The following is a 9,977-nucleotide window of genomic DNA, read 5'->3' on the forward strand; positions in this document are numbered from 1 at the left end:
TTAGCATATGCTTGTTTGATAACAAGGAAAGATCCAGTTTCAGCAACACTACAGCTTAAAGCTTTCTACAGTGAGGTGCTTTACTGCTGAATGAATGTCTGTGTGCAGGTATAGTGCTCATCCACCACAGGCATCCCTGTAGGATGATGCAGAGCTGCTCTTCCACTAGAAAATATCCCAAATATCCAAATATTTAGGTCTTTTCTCTTAGGTCAGTTTCCCTTGAAAGGAACTTTCCAATCTCCTACCAGGGTGTTAGGCAGAGGCCTGGCTTCCAGAAACCCAGGAGCCAATCAAGAGAATGGGGTTGGTGGTCGTACTATATTTATTTTTAATACTCTTTTCCTTTAACCTTTATCCTATAGTTGAATGGTTAACACACTATTATATTACAGAGGTAGAGTTTTCTAACTATGACTGTATATTTACCTTTGTATATTTTCATATGTTTTCATGTCGTTGGTTAATACTTTTTCATTTTAGCTTGAAGAACTCCTCTTGGCATTACTTGCAAGGCACATCTAGTGGTTATGAACTCTTTCATCTTCTGTTTGGGAAATCGTCTCTCCTTCATTTCTTTTTTGTTTTTTAAATAAACTTTTAATCTCAGAACAGTTTTGTTTTGTTTTGTTTTGTTTTGGCTGTGTGGGCTTTGTTATGGGTCTTTGTTACTCCACGCGGGCTTTCTCTAGTTGCTGCAAGCAGGCGCTACTCTTTATTTAGGTGTACGGGCTTCTCATTGCGGTGGCTTCTCTTTGTTGCAGAGCACAGGCTCAGGCACGTGGGCTTCAGTAGTTGTGGCACGCGGGCTCAGTAGTTGTGGCTTGCAGGTTCTAGAGCGCAGGCTCAGTAGTGTGGTGCGGCAGGTTTAGTTGCTCCGCGGCATGTGGAATCTTACCAGACCAGGGCTCGAACCCATGTCCCTTGCATTGACAGGCAGATTCTTAACCACTGCGCCACCAGGGAAGTCCCTCTCCTTTATTTCTGAAGGATAACTTCAGTGGATACAGTATTCTTGACTGGCAATTTTTTCAACACCTTGAATATATCATTCCATTCTCTCCTGGACTGTACAGTTTCTGCCGAGAAATCTATTGGAATGAAGGTTCCTTTGTAGGTTACAATCTTTTTTCTCTGTTTTTAGCATTCTCTTTTTATCTTTGATTTTTGACAATTTCATTATAATACGCCTTGGACAAGGTCTTTTTGCATTGAGATAATAGAGTGATCTATTAGCTTCGTCAACTTGGATGTCCATGTCTCTCCTCAGATTTGGGAAGTTCTTAGCTAAGCTTCTGCCCTCTTCTCCCTCTGTTCTCCTTCTGGAACACCAATTATTTTAATATTTGTACATTTGATGACACCCCAAAGATCATAGAGTCTTTCTTTGTTCTTTTTCATGCTTTTTTCTTTCTTCTCCTCTGAATGGGTTATTTCAAAGTTCTGTTATCTAGATCACTTATTCTATTTCTCATTTGGTCTACTCTACTACAGATGCCCTCCATAGCATTTTTCATTTCATTTATTGCATTCTTCGGCTCCAGAATTTCTGTTGGATTCCTTTTTTTATAATTTCTATCTCTTTGTTAAATTTCTCATCTTTTCATATATTGTCCTTCTGTGTTTTCTTGTAGCTTGTTGAGTTTCCCCAAAACAGCTAATTTGAATTCTTTGTCAGATTGCAATATTTTGTGCCATTGAGTTCAGTTACTGGAGGATTATTGTTATCTTTTGGCGATGGTATATTTTCTTGATTCTTCACATCCCTTTTAATTTTACAGTGATAGTTTTGCATTTGAAGGAGCAGACACCCCCTCACACCTTTACTATTTGCCTTTAAGTGGGGTAGAGTCTTCATTGGTCCTATTATATCTGGGATTTTTTCCCTGACCTTCTATGGACACACCTGCTCCCAGAGGCTGATGGGTGGACTTCTTGCTGAATTACAGTCAGCTTAATTGCACCCTTTTAATGCCCTTTAACATTCTTATCTGCTTCTTTTCTGATCTTTTCCCTCCCCTGCCCATCATGAAGGTCCTGCCTCAGTAACATTTTTTTTAAATGGGCTTCTCCAGCAGTGTCTTGAAATGCCAGGGGACCCAAGCACTCACTCACTGCTATCCTTTTCCTATGCAGGAGAGGACACCGCCTGCTAGTTCTGCCCCAGGCAGTGTTTCCTTGGGGAAGCAATGGCACTGGCAAAGTTACAGTCTTCACTGCATCCAAACTCATGTTTTATTATTACTATTATTATTATTTTGCTCCAACAGCATGCTGGAGTCACTTCTCTGGAAGGTTGAATTTCTACAAAGTCTCTCTAATCCATAGGTTTCTGCCCAAGTATGCACTCTCCAGGTTTTCCTTGGCCAGCGCCAAGAGGAATTGGGGCAAGTTGACTGGTTCCTGCTGATTTTGATGCCCATACTAAGGTCTTTCTGCCTACTACTAGATGCACAGGTGGGCAAGACTCTTCCTGGATCCCTTAGTGTATGGTCTGGATCCCACAATTCCCACTGAGGCACTTTTGTTCATGTATGGATGTCTAATTAGTTGTTTAAAAGCGGGAGCAGAAAGGAGAGATGTCTCACACTGCCATGAAGTTAATCTCACTCTGGACTTAATTTTGTGGACAGTAGAATCATTGCTGATGACGAAATAGAAAGATCACATGATATAATTATATTAAGATTAATCTGGTATTTACATTTATTAAAGGAAAAACGAGATCCTTAAAAGTATTATCCCGTTTTATTAAAAAATATCCACTCAGAATAAAACAACTGGGAGAAAAAACACAAAGGGGTCTATAAGAATACAAATAACTTTAAATTCTGTAAGTGAAACCGTCTGGTTTAAAGAGAGAGTTTTCAGGGCTAATACAGAAGTTCCAGTGAAATTATGTGCAAGAAATCTGAGAATTTCAGTATCAGAGGCAATAGGACCAGGAGGGAAAGAAATGGTTTAACACACATTACAGAAGTATGTAGCGCATACCTGATAAGATTGAAATAACCTTTAAAAAAGGAACCTTACTTTTCTGATCTAGAAAGGAGCCAGGTCATGCCAATTAGCCCCCAATAGTCTTTCTTCTGGAAACTCTTGAACGTATTTTGTAGAACAGATCCCTGAAAGGGAAGAGCTAAGATAAATGGAGCTTTCAGGTATCTTCTGATTTGGCTTGCTGAGGCTCACCTGCAGAAGCATTGTGGGAGGAATCCTGTTGCTCAGCCTCAGACCACAAGGCAGCAGAAGCTTTACAACTGCCAGCATCACTGATTTCAATCCTTAGATTATCTGTACATCATGGACACCATCTCTGTCAGATGACAAGATCATGGATGGCAACACTACTCTTTATTTCCCACTCAAGGAGTTTCAGGTGCTTCCGGCAGTTATTTCCAAAGACTGCATTCAAAGAGCACAGAACTTATTTGAAAAGATTTGTACTTGTAGATGCAAGAAATTGTGGGTAAGCTGAGAATAAATTTTTGTTTTTGCTAATGTTCCTATCTTGGTGAATGCACATTTATTTTTTTACACTGAAAATTTTCTTGAGAATAAAAAGAAATGAAATTTGTGAGTCTAGAATACTATGAATATACACTGAAAATTACTTAGTACATTATTTATTCATCTGCAGGAGAGGCCTTCATTACACAGTGCTTATTATTAAAAATCAGATTACTTTAGTAGGACTACCAGTGTGTTCTAGCCATTCATTTTCTCATGGCCTCTTTAACCTCCTTGTTCCTGAGACTGTAAATGAGGGGGTTCAACAGGGGATCACAGACATCACTTTGTTTTGTTCAGTTGAGTAGCTGGACTTGGGCATCACATAAATGAAGGTAATGGTCCCATAGAACAGAGTGACTGCTGTGAGGTGGGAGGTGCAAGTGGAGAAGGCTTTATGCCGCCCCTCAGCAGAGCACATCTTCAGGACTGAGAAAAGGATGTAGATGTAAGAGAAAGCGATGATAAACACAGTAACTACAATGATGGAGCCAGAAGAATGGCTGGAATTATTTCAGAAGTAAAATCATGAGAACAAGAAAGCTTCAGAAGTGGTGAATAATCACAGAAAAAGTGATTGACTTCATATGGTCCACAGAAGGACAGGCTTAACAAACAGCCAGTAATATCCAAGCATTCACACACCCACCTTAATAGGAAGCCCCCACTAAGAGAATGCAGGCTCTGGGGGACATGTGGGTGGAGTAGAGCAGGGGCAAGCAGATGGCCACATGGCAGTCATAGGCCATGGCAGCCAGCGAGAAGCACTCAGCCGTCCCAAATGTGACCGAAGAACAGAGCTGAGCGACACAACCAGCAACACGGATAGAGGTTCCTTCCCTGAGGAAGCCCATGAGCATGACAGGTGTGGCTGATGAGGAGTACCCAATGTCTGCAAAGGCCAAATGGCAGAGGAAAAGGTACTTGGGGGTATGAAGCTGAGGTCTGCTTCTGATTAACGTGATTATGCTGACATTGCCCATTAAGGTGACCACGTGGATTCCTAGAAACACAATAAATAAAATGGCACAAGCTGTAGTATCCTCTGCTAACCCCACAATAATGAACTCTGTTACCGTTGTGTAGTTTCCAGTCCCCATCTATACTGAGAATGAGATCCACTGAAAGAAAAACAAGTGGATATTTGAATAGAAGAAAATAGTATAATCTGCATATTTATTTTTACAATAGCTATCTAATAACAAAATCCCATCATACACACTCACATGTAAATATTTGGGGAAAATATTTTCACACACAATACCTTGCATAAGGCTTAAAAATATAAATGTGCATTGACAGAAGGCCAGGAATACTCAGAAAAATCTTTTTTTTTTTCAACTTAACACATTCAAGTCACATTTGCCTTATATAATTAGTTTAGGCGGTCTGTAAGGAATAGACTCACATGAGCACATCCTAGAGACAGCCACTAGATGGTACGAGGGACCCAGTAACTGTATCTTCTGAGCCAAAGACATGATGAAAGGGAGCAGAAATGTCAGAATGGGCCAGCTCCCATGGAAAAGAACAACTGTTTAAAATGATACCTGAGGTATCACTTCTTGTATGAAAGAGGCTGAGCAGTCATATGAATCCTGAATTTAAACAGGTATCACAGTTAGAGAAAAGATGAACCAATATCCAGGAAGTTTGAACAGAGGCAGAGTGTAGAAAAAGGTGCTCAAATCATGAACAAGTTAACCTGGAGAGACTGCAGTTTGGAAAAGGAGATGGCATCATCTTAGGATCAAGCTATCTGATTCATAATAGTGAGCCAACCCGGGAAAGGAAACCAGACACATTGATCAGGTTACTCCTGAAAGACTCCAGTGGTGCCTGAGACTTTGTATAAACTGGAGCTGGGCTGTGAGCAAAAGGTTCCAGCCTCCTTTCCCACAGGTAACCAGCCCGTGTGAATAGCCCCTGTCTGAGAAAAATCACACCTTTAGGTCAGCTTCTGGAAAGCTCTTTCCCATATCAACTTGTTTGAGAAAAATCATGAAAAAGCAAGAAAATCATGAGAGCTTTCTCATATAGTCACAGAATGCCAGGCTTCAAAAAGCCACTCCATCCATTCCATCTCTCTCATTTTACAAAGTTATAAACTGAGATCTAAAGAAGTTAGGTGACTAATTTTAGGTTAAATGGCTTTCTGACAACTGAGCTGAGATCAAAGCTCATTCCTGGAGCCAATTCATTACCATATTTATATAACACGGATGTTTTCTGTAATTTGTAAAAAGAATATAGAATATCAGAACATATATTTGGTTCATTTATATGTTCAAAAAGTTTTTCAATTATGTTAATATATAAGTAATATCTTTACTCTTAAAGGATGATTTTGCAATCTAGTAATTCATATAAATAAATGGCTACACGGTAATGACAATTCTGTGAGGCCGATGATAAAGGGCCTCCTTCAGTGCCCTGACCCAGGAAATTGATGTGCCCCTGTTTTCAACTGAACCATTATGGGTCCTTAGTAGATAAGGAATCAAATTTAACTAGGATTTTCTTTTTGCAGAGCAACAAAGGGGATAGGTATGGTGTTTGAGAGTAGGTGCATGTAAGCTGAGCAAAGGTGAAGTGAGTACATGAGATGAGTAAAGCCTGCAAAAAAGTGCCAGGCCCCCAGGGAACTGAAGATTTGCTTTAATTATTCTACTAGGGAGAATGAGCTAGAATGACAGGAGGTGGTGATGGTCACAATTTGGGATGCTTAAAATGAGATTAAAAGCTACAGTTGTTGGCAAATGACAATATTTAAAAGTCTAAACTCTGATGATGAGAGTGACTGGATATGGTAGGAGGGAAAAAAAGATGTTTGGAGGAGAGATCAAGAAACTAAGAGGCTGTGATGTTCAAAGGATCTTCTATGTGGAGATATTAAAACCCAATTCTCGTTCATCAGGAATTGTGACAGGAATACCGTTAAGAGAGAAAGAGCAAGCCAAAGCCAAAAACTTCCAAGGATGAGGAGACATAATGCCAGTAGCAGGTGATTGCAAAAGGTGGAGGAAGATAAGGAGGATTGGTTAGTTGAGTCTGATGATGTCAACTCAACTATAAGTGTTTGCAGGTAGGAGAGAGAAAATGTCTACAAGTGGCAATGGGGGAGAAGGAATACTATCCACTACCAGGCCCAGGGCTATGAAGAGTAAGAGAAAAAACATACATCACTTGAGAAGACTGCAGAGAAAAAAATGTCCTCGGGGTAGCAAAGTATCCACTGAAAGGACAGTGAAGAGAATGGAATGTTCTAAAGAGATTCTGAGGACATGAGATTTTGTTGATAATTGTGAGTGCCAAAGAACACAGGAAAAAGGCTTCAGGAGTTAAAGAGAGATGGAATCAGGACTTCTTGATTCAAGAGAAAATGAGACTTGAAAATAACCGTTCTTAGCTCCAGCAGAATGGAGATAACGTTCAAAGACAGAGTAAATTCTTAGCTCCAGCAGAATGGAGATAACATTCAAAGACAGAGTAAAGAAGATAATACACAAAAATATTGAATATGTATTGTTATGTTGTGGTTAAAAGCTGAATGAACAAAAAGGAGAATGAAGGCTACTCCCAAAATTGTGGAGGAAGGATGACGGGGAAATTCAGAGCCTGTTCTGAGTGGCAATAATGGCATGGAAGCAAAGGGTAATGCCATGAGCTTTTGCAGCCATATAGGCCTGGAATCAGATTCTAGCTTTGCCACTGATTATCTATGGAATCTTAGATGATTTATATAAATTCTTCAACCCTTCATTATTTATTTGTTTTTTTAAAAAATACCTCACAGGATTCGTGTGTTGAATAAGATGACGTACATGATAATATACTGTTCACAGAAATAAGTGGATGCTCAACTAATGATTATTTCTTTGAAATACCCAAACCTTAAGTTCTAATACAAAAATGAAAAACAAACATTCTTGTATCAATAGAAAGGGAAAATTATTCCCTGCAGATGTTTATACGTCAACGATAAGGACAAATGTCAAAGAATTGTCATTGTAAAGCAAGGCTGTATTTATGAGATTCAGGGTCTTTGGGGATGTAGGTCCTTGAGTACACTACTTGTTTGTGAAAATTCCACCGGAAATCTGTCAGGACAGAGAAAATTATAGGTATACGTGCTCATATAAATATGTGTCATCTTAAGAATATCTACAAACTTATTTTTGTGTGTACATTCGAATTTTTAATGAAAACTTTTGATGGATTTCTAAACTAATTCTAATTGTATTGGGGCATGCAAGAAGAAACAAAGATACAGTGTAGCAGGCGTAACTTCAATCCAAAATAGAAATCCTTCTGGGAAAAATAAGTGCTTGCGTGTGCACGCGCACGTGTGTGTACATGTGTGTGTGTATGGGTTGATTGTGACTAAAGGCAGTAAATATCAAACTAATATGAAAAGAAGAGACTTGGGATTCTCATGGCACATGGTTTAAAATCGTTAACCAAATATCACCTGTGATCCCCTAAAATAAAGTGCCCACCAAAGGCAAGTCTTTTGATGACATAATGCCCTAGATCAGAATGAAAAGCTTTAAAACTCATTTACTGTGGAGTTGGATCATCTCTTCTAATCATTCTAGAAACCTCAAAGAGAATTACAGATTCATATTTGTAAATTCTTTGCCTAAGTAACGGAGTGAAACCAAGGACTATCGATGACTAAGCCATAATTCCTAGGGCAAACATTGATTCTGTCAGTTGATATATTGTATCACTTGAGTTCAGAGGCTCCATAGGTCTATCATGTGGAATTTAAACATTGATCAGAAAATAATGGAAATGAGGATATACTGGAAAATCTGGATGACTCAAATTACCCTGAACCTCAAACTCTCCTGGAGAGCGCGCCAGCCAAAGAAGCTCCTCTTTGCCTGTATGATGAAGCTGCTCCTACCTTGAGGACCCTTCAATGACTTCACCTGAGAAAATTACTTTAAAAGATAAATCAAAACTCCTCATGCCTTACCCTTAGGTTTTTCTTTAAGCTCCCAGCATACTCCAGGAGACATTAAGTCAAAGCTGAGAATATAAGATTTGTATATCAAAGAATTTTAGTATTTTCCCAATTTATTTCATACCTGTATATAGGAATGGTATGAAGGTACTAAACTAAGGAGAGAAGAATATACTATTAGATCATTTGAATTTATGATGTATAGTTGACCCTTAAAGTGGGGCTTGGGGGCGCTGATCCTCCATACAGTAAAAATCCACTTTTAAGTTATAGTTGGCACTCCCTATATGCGGTTGGATTCCTTGACTCTGCAGTTCCATATCTGCGGATTCAACCAACCATAAATCATTTGGTATTGTAGTATTTACAACTGAAAAAAATCTGCATATAAGTGAACTCCCACAACTCAAACCTGGGTTTTTCAAGGGTCAACCGTAGTTGCAACCACCAGACATTCTAGATATCATACGTTAGGTAGAACATATGGACATGGTTCTAATTGCTTGTTTAGTTGGTTAACTAAAACCTAAAATGAAGGATTCCCTGTGTAAAGTGAATTTAGAAGCCAGACAAGATTCCTTGGTATATTCAGACGTAATCGAATGTTTGGAAAGATGTGGAATGGTGACACGAGCTTATCATGTGCAGTCCTTTGCCAATGTATGCACCTTCCAAGGAGAGCTCAGAAGCATCTTCTACTCCATGGCACTGAGAAGTTCACTGGTGAAGGACCATAATTATTTTTAAGAAGAACTGAAACAGATATTGTCTGTAGCCCAGAGATGTGGGTGGGAGAGACCAAATCTGAAATGAGATCAAATTTCAATAATACCAAAACCCTGAAGTGGCAGCAACCACATATATGTATGTGTTAGCACCATGCCAAGTTTGGCAGGGCAATCATTCATAATATGGTATCCAAAACTTCTGGGATCTTTAGGGGTAGCTAATTAAGCACGGCATTCTTAAAACCATGGAGAGACAGCCCAGTAAGCTTCTATACTTGATATGTATGACCCCAAACACTCTAGGGTCAGAGAACAGGGGCCTGATTTGAAATACCGGGAACTGTGGTAAGAGTTATTCGTGTAATTCCCAGAGTAGAATCAATTCAGAGACCCAGAGTCCCTTGAGTTAGGAAGAGGCTGAGTACCCTTGAGGAAAAAATTTGCAATAATATCACATTATCTATTCTGTGACTCTCATTCCTCATCTACTCCAAAGTAGATTTAAGGCCATTTAAAGGTAATTTTTCATGAGAAAAGGGAGATACCCAGACCTTTCAGGGGTTATTACAGACAGGCACTGAACTACACTAATATTTCAGTCCATCATGGACTGCACTGCAGTCCATCAATCAGAGAGGGTGCTTATAGGATTCATGCTAAAAGTGGAATGCTGACCTAGTTTCACCTCACTGTGGGCCCAACAGCACCCTGATTTATAAATGAAATACCTCTGGGCGACAACTGCCAGAATCTCCCCCTCACCCCAC

General features: G+C 39.4%; 1 pseudogene; it reads right to left on the reverse strand.

Annotated features, from left to right (window-relative positions):
• Positions 1-3,716: 3,716 nt before the first annotated feature.
• Positions 3,717-4,610, reverse strand: LOC132429103 (olfactory receptor 5P3-like; annotated as a pseudogene).
• Between the last annotated feature and the right edge of the window lie 5,367 nt (positions 4,611-9,977).

The sequence above is a fragment of the Delphinus delphis genome, chromosome 8, assembly GCF_949987515.2.
Source record: "Delphinus delphis chromosome 8, mDelDel1.2, whole genome shotgun sequence".
Lineage (NCBI taxonomy): Eukaryota > Metazoa > Chordata > Mammalia > Artiodactyla > Delphinidae > Delphinus > Delphinus delphis.